Source organism: Mytilus californianus, unplaced genomic scaffold, assembly GCF_021869535.1.
Source record: "Mytilus californianus isolate M0D057914Y unplaced genomic scaffold, xbMytCali1.0.p SCAF_9, whole genome shotgun sequence".
In the NCBI taxonomy this organism is placed as follows: Eukaryota; Metazoa; Mollusca; class Bivalvia; order Mytilida; family Mytilidae; genus Mytilus; species Mytilus californianus.
This window is the reverse complement of record NW_026262745.1, coordinates 46,246,594-46,260,560: the sequence shown is the minus strand read 5'-3', so window position 1 is coordinate 46,260,560 and position 13,967 is coordinate 46,246,594. Positions and strand designations below refer to the sequence as shown.

The 13,967-nt window shown below is 32.9% G+C and overlaps 1 protein-coding gene across 1 annotated transcript in view; it reads left to right on the top strand.

Moving 5' to 3' along the window:
- LOC127714332 (torsin-1A-like) overlaps positions 1-13,967 on the top strand; it is a 237,850-nt gene that overhangs the window by 46,348 nt on the left and 177,535 nt on the right. The gene's annotated exons all lie outside the window — the stretch shown is intronic.

Below are 13,967 nucleotides of genomic sequence, written 5' to 3'. Positions count from 1 at the left end.
TAAGGGGATGTGGTGTGATTGCCATGAGACAACAATCCACCAAAGACTGGGGGAAAAGGGTTTGAAAAACTTTAGGTTATTGTATTTAATGAACAAAATCAGACAAAGCTACTTGAGAATTCAATTTCCTACGTTTTTTGCTAGATACTCCAAGCATCTGTTTTATTATCTCGCCTTGCCGGAGTCAAAAAGCGAGACATAGGTATGCTGTTTCCGGCGTCGGCGACGGCGGCGGCGGCGGCGGCGGCGGCGGCGGCGTCAACAGTGTATTAGTTTGTGATTAGGTCAGTACAAGGGGAACCATTAGTGGTAGGCCAATGTTAATTGGTGTTCAGTTGTATAAGCCTTAGCACATCTCATTTCCATGGAGAATATTTGGCCCCGCCCCCTCAGTCATGGTCTATTCACTTTGAAACTTTTGCTTACTTTACATGTATTCGTTTGTGATTAGATCAGTTTAAGATGAACTGCTAATGTTAAGTCAATGATATTTGGTATGCAAATTTATTGGCATTTGCAAGTATCGTTTCCATGGAGATTATATAGCCCCACCCCTGATCATGGTTCATTGACTTTGAAACTTTTACATAGTTTACAAGTTAATGTTTGTGTTTAAAGGGAACGACTTATAATAAGCCAATGTTATTTGGTATGCAGTTGTATTAGCATTGGCACATCTCATTTCATGGAGATTGTTTAGCCATGTACCTTCAGTCATGGTTCATCGACTTTGAATATTTGCATAACTTACATGCATTGCTATTTTAATTTCAACATTTGCATTATTGAAATTACAAAAAGGCTAGATATATCTCTGTGATAACAGTTTATATCCTAGAGCATGTATTACGTGAAGGTGAAGTCAATGTAAATCATATTTCATTTCTGTATATTTTTGCCAGTTCATTATTTTGATAAATTTCTTTCTTATGTTGATTATGCATACGTTCATAAATTTTTTAAAGAAGATGAGAACACATATGCTACTCTACAGCTCATGTGGATTGTTCTTCTCCACCTGTCTACTCAAGTTAAATCTGAGATTTTGTAAAATAGAAAATCGTCCAAGACTTTTATAACCCCGCTTTAAAAAAGTGGGGGTATACTGTTTTACCTCTGCCTGTCCGTCCGTCCGTCCATCCGTCCCGTGAATATTTTTCGTCGCATCTTTCTCAGGAACTTCATCATAAGGATTTCTAAAATTTGGTTTCCAGGTTTATATAAGTCAGCTATACCGTGTGATGCATTTTCAGATTCATCACTCAACAACTTCCTGTTTACCGAAATATTTGGGCGGGGGTATCATCAGTGAGCAGTAGCTCGCAGTTTCATTTGTTAAGATTAAGGATGCTTGCTCCTCTATTTCAGAATAGCAAGCTTTTTAAAAGACTCTTATAACAGTGTATAAATTGATAGTATATAAATACCAGAACTTAAGAAGTAGAAAATATTGACAAGTCGATCGGTGTTCTTGTTTTTGAGATATTATAAATTGAAAATTTTGGGGGATATCATTCTCTACATTTTTCATACAAATAACATTGGAACTTTATTGTTATAAAAATTGCAAGGATTTTATAAGATTTTCAAAAATGGATTTTTAAACTATATGTAATAAAATTATGAAAAGAAGAGTCGGGATTGGTGGGCAAAATTTTTATTGGCACTTCATGGGTAAAAGTAGAGGGGATTCGTAATATCTGACAAAAAGTCAAACACAAGAGTAGCGAACTTTTTTAATTGTATGTAAAATAAATGACATGTCCAGTGTGCAAATATTGATTGATCATTAGATTAGAATTGATTTGGGTATCAAGTAGTACATACTGATTTAACTTACATTTCATAATCATATTGGTATGTATTTCATTCACTTTTTAACTATTATGTTTTATTTGGCTTTCATCAGTTTTGTTTGCTTTATGCATCATTCCGTAAATATATGTATATTCATGTATTTAAAACTGTTGTTGTAAAAGGTTTCATATACTTTTTACGTAATTGAGGTACAATAATTCCGTTGAATTGCAAGTAAAAGCAAGAAATGTAAACAATTGTTTTTTTTTCACAGAAAAAACTGTACATAAAGCTTAAAGAAATGAAACTACACTTTACAAATCTAAAATGTTCCTAATAATCTAAAGACCGTGTGTAACTCTTCTGTATTGCAGACCAATTCTGCATTTTATGTCAATGTTGGGAAAGTGAGAAAGAGGCGAAAGATAACAAAGGAAAAATTGAACTCACAAGTCGAAAACGAACTGATAATACCATGGCAAAAAACAAAAATCGACCGAAAGACAAACAACAATTTACAAAACACAACATTGACAAACTATAAACTGAGCAACACGAACCCGACACAAAGCGGGGGGAGGGGGTGAACTCAGGTGCTCATTAAGGGTAATCAAAACCTGCTCCACATGTGCACCCAATGTGTTGCTCATGTTAGTACAAACCCGGTAAAAAGTCTAATTCTGTAGGTCATATTGGAGGGAAAGAGGACTGAATTGTGGTTGCGACAATTCAAGACCAATTTTTGGTTTTAAAGCTTCCATGTTAGCAACAACCCTCTTTCAAAGAAATCATGATAGAAAATGCAAGCTCTGGAATATTGCACCTACTGGGAAATATACTCCATATGCAGGCTCTGCTGGAATATTAATACATAGAAATGGAAAGTTCACAATTGGGAAGATATGAAATGAACAAATGCTACATAATTTGATACAGGATTTGCTTTTAAAGTGTCTTATTGGTGTAATATGTGCTACATTTAGCAATTTACTGGTGAAAACATTGCAAAATGTTCAAGTTAGAATTCTTGATAACTATTGGGAAATCAGAAAATTGCTCTAAAAAGTGAAGATTGGCTCTTTGTATAGCTTAGAACAATAGGTCAAAATTTAAATTTTGTTGATTCTCTTCCTAAATTGTCTTTCAGATATTAGTAAATTACGGGTAAAAATTTGCTACCTTTCTTCAAAGAATGTATAATTTATGAAATGTTGGAATTTCAGGAAAACATTGAATGATCAAACGCGCAAATAATAAGTATATGACTCTCCTTGCGAATTATGGCCATGGTAGCAACTGTTTTTATGAAAAGGAATATGAGGCAGAAAATTCTAAAATATATCATGTAAAATGATTTATTTATGTTTGTACTTCTACAAAGGACTAACGGTTGATGATTCCATATACATCCACTTTCAAACTGCCATCGGTACTTTAAGTAGAAAGGAGTATGGCCGCGAAGGGCTTAAATTGGCCCTTAAAACCAAATTTGGCTATAACCATATGTAAAAACCCATATTTACGATTTTAAATATGCAAATTTAGATAAACTAAACACTTTTGTTGTCTGCAGTTGGTTTTACAACGATAACAGCTTCATAAGGATGATATTTTACAAGTTTTTTTACCAAATTGCCTGTGTTTAATGCATTTGTAAGGTCCCTTTCCTTCTGAAAAACAAAGGCCACACCCTTCGACCAAAATAAAATTGTTATATAAAGATACACATCACATCAAATAATTGTGGTGGTCCTTGCATGTGGCCAGTTACGTTTGAAGCAAAACTATTAAAATTAAGGCAATTACTAGTCAAAATTATGTCGGCATAATGACATCACAAAAATTATGATGCGTTAGAGCTTGTTGAATTTGTATTTGTCAGCAATTTTTACATACTTTGTCATCAATTTTTAGCTCAACTGACCCACAGGGCCAAGTGATCTTTTCTCATCACTTGGCATCCGTCGTCCGTCGTTGTCTGTTAACTTTTACAAAAATCTTCTCCTCTGAAACTACAGGGCCAAATTTATTCAAACTTGGCCACAATCATCATTTGGGTATCTAGTTTTAAATACAAATGTGTCCGATGACCCCGCCTGCCAACCAAGATGGCCAACATGACTAAAAATAGAACATATGAGTAAAATGCAAGTTTGTCTATTCTGAAAACTGTTATAAATAGAGAAAATCTGACAGGTGCAGAAATGTTCAGAATGTTGAACTCTACCAATTTTCCATAGTTACTTTTCAAGATTGTCAAATGCCTTCTTCATCCTACCAACATATTCCAAAAACATATACAAATGGAAATTTTGACGAACAGTAAGTTCATACAAAAAATATTTCCTCTTCAAATATTAACAAGATATACAAAAACAAATATATGATCCTCTTTAAGAAAATGATCGTAATCCCTATAAAACATGCTTCCACAGAGAATGGAAAATATGACAAAAGTATCATTACATAGGGAATATTCATGCACAGAACTAATCACCATTAACATTTGATTAAATTATATATTGATAATGCTTGGCGAAGTATGGTTAATGATTCCATGCGTCTGAAACATGACCTCTATCGTAACAAAAATAGAACATCTGACAATGATATATTTATGATTATCAAAATCAAAATTACCAAAATGGTCAGGTAAGCATGAGGGAATTGCAACCTTTGAATTACTTACAAACATGGAATTGCACTTTGCAAATACAGCTGATTCACAAACCACGCCTGATTTGAGGAGATATTTAATATTCATAGATATTTTGTTTCGTTAATCTACTGGTTCCAAGATATGATCTCCATGTTTCATCTCATAGAGACACAACTTGGGAATTTTACCAGTATAAAAACTATTGGATAGCGGACAAATTGATTTCTCAGGAAGACTCAAAGTAAAGTTAGGGGAAGTACAGAATTTTAGTATAAGTTTAAACTTTTAGAAGTTAAAGGTATATAAATGTCGAAAAAATGGCGTACAACCCTATGTTTTGACCTTTGCCAAAATTAATAGTGCATAGGAACTTTCAATTCTCGGATTTGATTTTTTACGAAATTTCATAGTAAAAGTAGCACACTTTTAGTCGCAAAAGGAGTTTCTATGGGAAATTGAATTGTCTATATTTATAGAAGTGCAACATATAGGTATCTTCAACAAATGGCAAAAACCCTATCATATAGTAAGCTGTAAAAATAAAGAAGAAGATGTGGTATGAGTGCCAATGAGACAACTCTATCCAAGTCACAATGTATAAAAAGTAAACAATAATAGGTCAAAGTACGGCCTTCAACACAGAGCCTTGGATCACACCGAACAGCAAGCTATACGGGGCCCCAAAATGACTAGTGGAAAACAATTCAAACAGGAAAACCAACGGTCTAATCTATATAAAAAAACGAGAAACACTTATGAACCAAACCAACAAACGGCAACCACTGAACAACAGTGGACAGGTGCATACAAATGCAGCGGGTTTAAACGTTTAAACAGGCGCCAACCTTCACCCTAACCTGAGATAGTAGTGTAACATTACAACATAAACAGACACACTATAACACATCAATTGAAATGGCTTAACTCGATCAAAAAGACATATAAACAAAATCAAGTAAACATACACTGAACGAATAAGTTTGATCTATGCATATGACACAATATAAATACAATATTAATTTAAAAAAAAAGATGTAGCAACAGTGTTAAAAAGACAACTCTAACCTGGGACAAAATGAAGTTAAATAAAATAACGTACACAGGTAAATTAAATATAATAATTTTGTTGTTAGGAGTAAGGAAACATTTTGTACAAAATTAATAAATTTGTTGTTCACAGTACGAGTACTGAAATGAAAATTTATCGTCATACTTAATACTTATCAAAGGTGGTACGTATTACAAATAGTAAGACGAGATACAAAATAAGAAAACATTGAATTCAGAAATGCATTACAAATTGTGTCAACAGGTAAAATTAACATGAAAGTACGATTTGAGAGTACTCGCAGCTTCTGAAAGCAAGTTAAATGCCAAAAACAATAATAAAAAATCATGCATCGGAGACTAAAATCTATTAAAACACATCCCAGGGATTTAGTATTTTAACGCCATTTAGGATGTGAAATACCGTTTTTAATAAGTTTTTTACAGGTTCAGCCAAATTTACTAATCAAATCTTAAGTTTGTATCTATGAAAGAATTAAGTAAATGTTTTAAGTAATTTATGTTAACGAAATCCCTGACTTAATAATTTACCAGTGATGCATTGATTACGTTCGTTACAATCTATGACATCACTACACACACGGGCATAACGAACTAGTTTGGATATATAAACACCGTATGATGAAGCCAAAGGAATATCGCCGGCTAAAATAGGAAAATTAACAATAGGGAATGAAAAATCGTCGCTTAGTATGGAATTTCCCTTTAGAAATTGAAATGTCTAAATCTAGAAAAGAACAACTACTGCTGTTTATGTTAGATTTATTTAAAGTAAGTTCATTTGGGTAAATTTCTGTAGTATATTCAGAGAACTCTGGATTATTTAACGAAAAAATATCATTAAAATAACGGTAGGTATTGTTGAATGTGTCAACCAAATGTAACAATAACGTGTCTTTACTGAGTTTGGCCATAAAATGTGATTCATAGCAATGCAGGAATATATCTGCTATTAAAAGGGCGCAATTAGTGCCCATAGGAATACCTACACTTTATCGCCGAAACGTACATCTATATGTTTTCCAGGAGAAAATTTTAAGCTTCAATCATATCTTCACATTTCCAGTAAGTGTATCTAGCTAACCTTCCTTTGTCGTTACAGAAAAAGGTCTCTAAACGAGTTACAGCAAATAAATCTGCAATGAGATTTTTCAAAAGACCATTCAATTAAATATGAACACTTGTTATTGATAAGATTGTGTGGAAGTGTAGTGTAGAGGGTAGAAAAATCATAACTGTCAAGAGAATAAAAAGGACCATCAAACGCACGTATTTTATCTAAAACCTCTAAAAAAAATTAACACTCCAAAAATAATTAATGCCATTATTTTCATAAACTTTATAACAAAAGTTAATAACAAGTTCTTTGATAGTAGTAAAGGAGGTAGTTAGAAGCACTGACAGATTAGTAGTAGAACACTTACTAGAAGCGGAGACGAAACGAAATTTAAAAGGTTGTTTGTTTAATTTAGGTAATCAGTACATAGTCGGGACTTTCAAATGTTCGGAAGAGGCTTTAAGCTGGGTAGTGGCAGTGATATGCTTGTTTACAATTTGACTCTCTGTGGAGCGTACGGAACTGAATGTAGAAGAATTGATAATTTCGTTTGGGAGAACTTCCGTGTAGTATATACGTCACACCACCACTACGAGTTTATTTTTAAATCTAGAAATGGGTATATCATGAACCCTATTATTAATTTCAGAATTGTTTTCAAAATGAGATATACGAATATCAATAGTATTCATAATTTTATTCAAATAACTGTCTAAAGATTTTTTATCAGATTTTTTACGTTACACCAATTTTTACAGTAGGCAGACAGAGCGTCTTTAATGACCTGACGACACTATTTCTAATCTATAATAGATGGAGGACGATATTTAGGTCCTTAAGAAAAGTTTTGACCTCACGGTCTTCAACGATGTTGAGGTCTCCTGTAATGACATAACCATAAGGAACATGTCTAAAACTGGATGTTTCACAGTCTCAAGTGGAAGGAGCATTATTTTCTATATTGACGTCCGATGTTACTGACGTATAATTAAAAATCAAACTTGAGCTGGGTTGTTTGTACGAATACGAAATAATAGGTGGTTCTGTATTATCAAAATATGGAGGTATTTGGCTATGGATGGTAGAGTTATTGAATATACTAGATAAGTTAATAAAATCAATACCTCTATTTATATATTTTAATTTAAGAAAATGCCGTTTATGGTTTTCAGGTTTATCGATACTAGGAAACAGCCTGTGATGACAAAAGGCTGTAATAATACGGGTGTATTCATACAACGGGCTGAAAAAATGAAATTTTATCACACTCAAGAAAAATATCATATAGTTTACTTATTGGTATATGACCAAGTTTGTATTATAGTAATTGATGTCTCCCATTATTTTGTATTATAGATAACAGATCAGCAAGTGTATAAGTCCATTTAATGCTGTTAATTGAAACAATTTAAACGAGAAAAGAAACCTGATTACTCACAGTTACTAACGCCTCTTCAAAGCTGAATACAACTTACCGATAAATCATGTTTTGACTTAATGTAGTTGCAGCAATAATAGATGCAACCTATATGCAGCTAGGTCTGCTTCATACCTTATTCAACTAATTATCAAAGGTACCAGGCTTATAATTTAATAAGCCAGACGCGCGTTTCGTCTACATAAGACTCATCAGTGACGCTCAGATCAAAATAATTATAAAGCCAAAGAAGTACAAAGTTGAAGAGCATGGAGGACCCAAAATTTCCAAAAAGTTATGCCAAATACGGCTAAGGAAATCTTTGCCTGGGATAACATAAGATATAAATAATTTAAGTAGCTATTGTTGACCGATGAAGAACACAACTTAACAACACATTTGATGAGTTCAATTTCCCCATTGTAAACTTCCCGATGTTATACACATATAGCACCATCCAAGCGGCATCTGCATATGAAGTCAATGAATTGTAAATTTATGATACTTCAATGGTTACGTATTTATCTGGGCGCCTTGGTTAAGGGTTCATGCATACAGAGAAACGTCATAACATAGGTTTTAAAAATTTGTCAAAGTCACAAGCCCTAACCCTCAAATAGTATGGGTTTGTTTGTACTTTTCCTAAGTGTTGTTTATAATAACCAATTATATGTCAACAATATCGTTTATGCAAACCTTTTCTATATGATTAAACCGAGCAAAAGTACTATGTTGAATCTTGAACGGTTAAAATAAAATGCGAGAACCATTCCTAATTTTAATACTTTCAGAGCATAAAAAGAATTAAAGGTCATCCTACTCGTTTCATTCTTTTACCTATAATTAAAATTGAGAACAACAACCCGACCAAAGAGCAGACAACAGCCGAAGGCCACCAATGGGTTGTGTTTTGGGTCATTTTTCCTATTTCTTTCTTTTGACCTCAATATTTTCTTTCTAATTTGGTGTATGTTGTTGATTATCCTGTTTGCATTCTTTTATCATTCCTTTCTTGCTACTTTTTTAATTTTTCACTGGAGTTTTTTTTGTTTGTTCCAGTTTCTTTTTCTATAGTGGGGTTTACTTTACTGGTTACAAAGTACTAAATAAAGTTACATGTGGGCAGCCATTCGTGAAGGGAACATGACATAGCGATAAAAATGCTGGCTATCTGTGATTGGTTGTTATATCATTTATATATTTTCCCCTTGAAAGCATTATTAAGTTTCATGCGAGCACAAATTTGTCCTCAAATGCATAATACTAAGGGCCGGATTTTTTTTTTTTTTTTTTTTTGATCAAAATTGTGGAAATTTTTCTGCGAAATCGTTAGGTATGGTACAAAACCCAAACATTCACCACGAAAACCATGGGATCATATATTTGTAGTACAATAAAATCACACATAGTCATCGCGCTCATATAAGACAACAGAGTTTTTCCATGAATAGCTTATTAAAAACGTCATTTAAGGAAATAATTGCCAAAAATAGCCGTCAATGAGGCAAACATTTAGTACTTTATATTTTAAAGATATAAGGTGTTTAACAATATCTATTCTAATTAGATATCTGCTTTTGATTGAATTTGTTCATTTGACTTTGCAAACTTCCATTTGAACATCCAAACTTTATATGAATTTCAAACTTTTTGAGCCTGTTATCTATGTTGAGTTTATTTAAACTAATAACGATTTTGAACAATTGTAACGTGTCAAAAGGACAATAGCAATGAGATCTAGATAATGAACAGACAACTTCGTGACAAGCAGTAGTCGATATGACACTGCACACAACTTACATGTAGACTGTGTACATTTAACCTTGCCAAAGTGTGCTAATAGATACTAGTAAATGTTAGTAATTCCGAAAAGTCTCACGAAGAATTTGGTCAACTCGGTAATATAAATGATTGGAATCTAATATTCAGTAAGGTAAAGAAAGATTTTGGTTGTAAATTCCAAAGAAACATTATACAGATATATAAATGTTCGGGATATCCCTTTCAATGGTTGTTGTTTTGGTATATATTTGTTTTCAAACAATTATTTTTTCAAGAAACATATATTAAACTCATCAAACATACCTGGCCTTGCGGTCATAAAAATTTCGAGCACGATTTTCGTACTCAGACTCATAAATTAACCAATCAAAATCCTGGATTTGGTGTTTCGAGCACATATTTTGTACTCCGAGTACTGAATAAAGTTTTATGACCGAGGGCCCTGACGTAGATTGTGATTTACCAACAGACGTCAATTGATTGGAGGATCTTGGGACAACAGCACTGTCAACATATTTTATATAGGTGCAAGGTATTTATATCAAGCAACATTTGGAACCTTCAAATAGATGTACATGTGGAGTATTCGTCGACCATGTTAACTTACCAATCTCGCACATGTGTAATTAGGAGGTAACGGCATGAAGTTTTCAATGATCCTACATCATGTGCTTATTGATGAAATATCATAATTTGTTTGAATCTTGGGAATAGAATGAGCGTAAACGGGGACAGGTTTAAGATACATGTTTTAGTGAATCATTTTTAATGAGGGTAAGGCTAATCGATTTAAATTACTGACGCAATTGCGCACAATTTCGTTATGTTACTATAGCATTACCCTTTAATAGTTGAAAATAGATTAAGGTATTCTGAAAACTAAAATATAACTTTTAATCGATTTTTTAAAAGCAAAGGCAAGGAACGATTCCCACTTAGGATGTTACGACTTGAACATATTAAAGTCTAAGATACATTTTAGATTTGGTTGATTTTTGTTAACGTATATTGTCTACTCTAATGAATGATATTGGTATCAAGCTTATTGTACGTACGAGGTCCACTCTAGTTATTTTATTCGACATAAGAGATCGGCTTGATTATACTGGGTGTATCTACGTCCTGCGATGTTTACAATTGAACTGTTGGATGTGTTCATAGCCATCTGAGAGTCAGTATCAAAAATGTTGAAAAGAGACCTGCATTTCACTGATTTACACTCAGACATAAGTATTTGGCCAGTTTTCCTATAGTAAACAAAGACTGCATATCGTCTACATTTTATTTGTTATCGTTAGAATTGCTCGTGGAATGTACAGAAGATCGACCAGATTTATAAAGAATCTTTGTAACTTTTTTAAATCTTTACCACTTAAAAAAAAACAAGACTTACTCAACGTGAACAAGCTCAAATGTAGAAGGTCCCATGACATCATCACTAAAGAAAGAAATGCAAACAAGAGGCTCTCAAGAGCCTGAATCGCTCACCTGTAATTTTTTGCTTAAATCTCTCATCAATGATTATTTTTGCTTTTTGATATATATTAATGAGTGGCTTAAAAATCCCATTGAGATGTTCTTTATTCAAAGAAATTCATTTTACCCCTATGTTCCATTTTAGCCATAGTGGCTATGTTTCTTGACGTACAAGAAAATGAAATACAAAATTTATACTATATACTATGAAACTCATTCAGCCAAAGTTTGGCTGAAATTGATTCAGCAGTTTCAAAGGAGAAGATTTTTTAAAGTAAGCAAACTAGATGAACAAATTGTGAAAAAATGTCTTTAAAGGGCAATAACTCCTTAAGAACGCATTTGACAATTTTCGTCATATTAACTTATTTGTAGATCTTACTTTGTTGAACATTTTTGCTGTTCACAGTTTATCTTTATCATTAATAATATTCAAGATAATAACCAAAAAGCTGCAAAATTCCCTAAAATTACCAATTTAGTGGCAGCAACCCAACAATGGACTGTTAGATTCGTCTGAAAATTTCATGGCTGATACAACTTGGCCTAATGAACATTTTAACCTCTCATCAGATTTGCTCTAATTGCTTATATATAATAAGTGTTTGAGATATATTAGTCAAAAACTGCATTTTACCCCTATGTTCTAATTTTAGCCTTGGCGGCCATGTTTTTTGAAGAAACAGAAAATAACACACAATCTTTATTTTAGATACCCTAAGGATCATTCACCTTAAGTTTGGTTGGAATTGGTTCAGTGGTTTCAGAGGAGAAGATTTTTTAAAGTTAGAAAACATGATAAACAAGTTGTGTTAAATTGTCCTTAAAGGTCAATAACTCTTTAAGGGGTCAATTGACAATTTTTTTCATATAACACTTATTTGTAGATCTTACTTTGCTGAACATATTTGCTGTTTACAGTTTATCTTTATCATTAAAACTATTCAAGATAATAACCAAAAACTGCAAAATTTCCTTAAAATTACCAATTTAGTGGCAGCAACCCAACATTGGGTTATTAGATTCATCTGAAAATTTCAGGGCTGATAGAACTTCACCTAATGAACACTTTTACCCATGTCAGATTTGTTCTTACTCCTTTGATTTTTGAGATATAAGCCAAAAACTGCATTTTACCCCTATGTTCTATTTTGAGCCATGGTGGCCATGTTTTTTGACGAAACAAAAAATAAAACACAAACTTTATTCTAAATACCTTAAGGATCATTCAGCTTAAGTTTGGTTGGAATTGGTTAAGTGGTTTCAGAGGAGAAGATTTTAAAGTTAGAAAACATGATAAACAAATTGTGTAAAATTGTCCTTAAAGGTCAATAACTCTTTAAGGGGTCAATTGACAATTTTGGTCATATAAAACTTATTTGTAGATCTTACTTTGCTGAACATATCTGCTGTTTACAGTTTTATTTATCATTAAAACTATTCAAGATAGTAACCAAAAACTGCAAAATTTCCTTAAAATTACCAATTTAGTGGCAGCAACCCAACATTGGGTTATTAGATTCATCTGAAAATTTCAGGGCTGATAGAACTTTAACTTATGAATACTTTAACTCCTTGCCAGGTTTGCTCTAACTGCTTTGGTTTTTGAGATATAAGCCAAAAACTGCATTTTACCCCCTATGTTCTTTTTTTAGCCATGGCGGCCATGTTTTTTATGAAACAGAAAATAAAGCACAAACTTTATTCTAGATACCCTAAGGATCATTCAGCTTAAGTTTGGTTGGAATTGGTTCAGTAGTTTCAGAGGAGAATATGTTTGAAATAGTTTACACCAGACGGACGACGACGGACGACGACGGACGCCAAGTGATGGCTAAAGCTCACAGTTCCTTCGGAAGTAAGTAACGACGATGTCAATTCACAATTATTATCTATGTAATAATTTGCAATTAAACACATAGTATTTGAATTAAACACATAGTAAAAACCTTTAAATTATGCCTCTCCAATACCACAAAAAACAGCGGGATTTGGGAAATGAGCACCCCCGTGTCACCCACTCTCAATTCAGGTATGATATACTGGTGAAAGCAACATCTCTTCAAATTACAGCGATGTATTATAGTCTGATTGAGGCACGAATACATCAGTCTAGTTGATAGTTAAAAACACAGATAATTATTTTCTCGTAGTTGAATGATGTTAACATTGAGGAAAGTCATAAAACGTCATGAAATGGAGATTGCGCAAAGGGAACAGGAAACTGATATATATGTATTTAGTGAATCTTGAAGGTTACAAGATCAAAATTATTTGTTTTCATTTTACCCCATTGAAGATGGTACCCAGAATGAAATCTTAAGCGACTCCTGATGCATTACGATGGGATGATACAGGGTTGTAATTATTTTTAACTGAAAGCTTATCCATCATGTCCATTTAGGTTCTAAAAATAAATCCAGAAACATATTCATAAAAAAAAATAAAGAAATATATTCAATGCATTTACGAACTCGTATAGGTCAACTATTGCCGAATTAACATATAATTTTTTGGCTTTAATACAACGGCACAACCCAGATAAAACCTGAAATATGGAACACAACTGGAACCCAAATACATGCGCTCTAAAGAAGTAGAATGTTGTGAAAGGCAGAACGATAAAAATAACCGACACAAGTTCACACGATTTCGTTGTTGATTATATACCTGTGGCTTTAACTTTACCTTTAAAAGCTAAAAATAGAACT